This window comes from Bison bison, unplaced genomic scaffold (assembly GCF_000754665.1).
Source record: "Bison bison bison isolate TAMUID 2011002044 unplaced genomic scaffold, Bison_UMD1.0 scf7180017864377, whole genome shotgun sequence".
Classification (NCBI taxonomy): Eukaryota; Metazoa; Chordata; class Mammalia; order Artiodactyla; family Bovidae; genus Bison; species Bison bison.
This window is the reverse complement of record NW_011494949.1, coordinates 228,791-231,436: the sequence shown is the minus strand read 5'-3', so window position 1 is coordinate 231,436 and position 2,646 is coordinate 228,791.

The window sequence follows — 2,646 nt, the reverse complement described above, 5'->3', positions numbered from 1 at the left end:
GGGCCCGGGTGTGGGTCCTGGGAGGCCAAGGAGTCCCCAGGAGGGAAACCCCCAGCCTTGCAGGGACCCAGTGACCTCTGTCCACATGGGTCTGCTGAGGGCAGGGCTGGTGTCCTGGCCTCTTCCTCCTCCCCTCAGCCCAGCGGCAGCAGCCCCCAGGTTCAGGGGGTGGGGTGGCTCCCACAGCAGGCTTGCTGCAGGAGAGTGGCCCTGGTCCTCGGTGGACGCCTCCCTCGGAAAGACTGCCCACCCACCCCTTTCTTCTCATCCCGGAGACATCACCTCTGACTTCGGGACCCGGACCAGTGTGGCTGTGACCAGGCTGCTCCAAGGGACACCTCGCCCCATGCGGGAGGTCCCCACTTCCAGGGGCCTTTCTGGGCCCCTGGCCTGAAGTGCGTGACGCGGGCCCCGAGTGTCTTCCTTGTCCGACAGTGCAGTCACGCAACCCTCCCTGCCGGGGTCTCTGCAGAGCCTGTGAGAGGCAGGCTGGGGCAGGGGGCTGCGTCCATGCTGAGACTCCAGGCACCATCAGCTCCGCAGGGTGGGTGCCCGCCTGGGGAGGCTCCGCTGACTGGGATGGGTGGTCATTCACGTCGAGTGCTGGGCAGCTGTGGAGTGGTGGCCGTATCATGATTTGAATGTGAACAACTGCCAAGCGGCTGCGAATAGGCTCAAATGAACTCTGAGATAAAGGGCCAAGGCTTCAGGCCCTGGGCAGCCAGCGGGTCTGCAGGCTCGGCTCTGCTGCTCCCGGGGCTGTTTGCTCGGGGACTGTGCCCTTGCTGGAGGCTGGACCCGACCCTGGGAGTCGAGCTCTGCTGGGTGGGGGGCCGCAGAGTAGTGGTGTCCACTCCCTCGGCTTGGTCTTTTGAATATACTGTCTACCTCCTCCCCCCGCCCGCAAGCTCTTCTGCAGGGGTCCAGCGCCCACACCTGGCGGGGGTCCGGGGAGCGGGCGGGGGTCCTCCCTGGCCCAGCTGACCCGGCGCCCAGCCTCCTCTGCGTGGCTGCAGAGCGAGTGTGCTTGGGGCTCCCGTGAAGACAGCGGGCGTCACACCCCCAGCCTCCCCGCTCCACCATGTCTGCCCTGAGACCAGGCCCCCAGGGGCTGAGCCGGCCAGGGGGCTGAGGTGCCCCGGGAGGTGCCCGCTCACTCTGCACTGCCTCCGCTCCATCCGCCCGCTGCACAGGGCCTCTGGGTTCCCTCTGTGTGTCCAGCGGTGTCTGGCGTGGGGCCTTCTGTGGCTCGGCCTCCATGGGGCCGAGATCAGGTGCCCTTAGCAGACGGTCAGCCTGGCCGGCGTCTGGCACTCTGTCGAGGTCCAAGCTCAGCCCACTTGTCAGAGGCTCAGGGACCTGCAGTTTCCAGGGCCCATGCAGTTCTTACACAGATGCTAGTCAGCAGGACCCTGGGCCTGGGGGTCACGCTGGCTGGCCTGGCCGTGGCCCAGGGACTCGGGCTCCCGGCCCGGCAGGAGGGTGCTGCCCGTGACCCGGCTCGTGGGGGCGGCCGGCTGCCAGCTACCCTGAGGAACCGACAGGAGCCTCCAGGGCTTGGGTTCCCTCCCGGCCCAGCTCCCACTCCTGAGCGTCTTCTTGGGACGCGGCCCCCAGTGTGGTCACTCAGCGGGGCGGGGGCCCCCAGCTCTTCAAGTAGGGGCTGCGATGCCGGCCCGACAGCCCAGCCTGGTGACCTGGCAGAGCCTGAGAGGGGTCCAGGCACCATGGTTCCTGGGCCACGGCCCCAGCTCCCCCGCGTTGCCAGCCCGGCTCGCTGGGTATGAGGTGGGAGAATCACAAAGCTTGTAGTTGGGGTGTCCTGAAGCCTGAAGGCCCCTCGCCTGCTTGGGGCTGGTCGGCCCTGGGTTTTGCAGAGGAGGACCTCACACAGCCCCCGGGGAGGTGCTGGGAGCTTGAGGGGTGGGGGGCGGAGGGTCCCCTGTGCAGGTCCGAGCTCCAGACATGTGCATCCTGCCCCTCTGCACACCAGCCTAGACCCCTCTCCAGCGACGCTTGTCCCCTGCCCAGGGAGGCTGGGTCATCTGGGCATACCTGGCACCCACGGGAGGCAGTGCATCTGGGGTGCACCGAGACTTCGGGCCCAGAGCACACCAAGGGGTGGGAGGGGCCTGGGCTGAAGGCAGCTGGCTTCCCAGGGCAGGATGCTCCATCCTATCAGGAAGTGCCTGCAGGCTGGGGTGTAGACCCCTTCAGGATGAGGGGCTGAAAGCTGAGGGAGCCAAGGAGCGGAGGTGTGTTCATACCTGCAAAAGAAGGAATCCACATTCCATCTTCACTCTCAGCTCAGATCTGCCTTCTGCTCCAGCAAGGAGAACCAGGAGAGGCCGAGTTGACGCTGCCTTTGAAACAACACCTGGTCCAGCTCACAGACACACCTGGTTCCGCTCACAGGCACACCTGGTCCCGCTCACAGACACACCTGGTCCAGCTCACAGACACACCTGGTCCTGCTCACAGGCGCACCTGGTCCAGCTCACAGGCATACCTGGTCCACCCGGCACACCTGGTCCAGCTCACAGACACACCTGGTTCCGCTCACAGGCACACCTGGTCCCGCTCACAGACATACCTGGTCCTGCTCACAGACACACCTGGTCCAGCTCACAGACACACCTGGTCCCG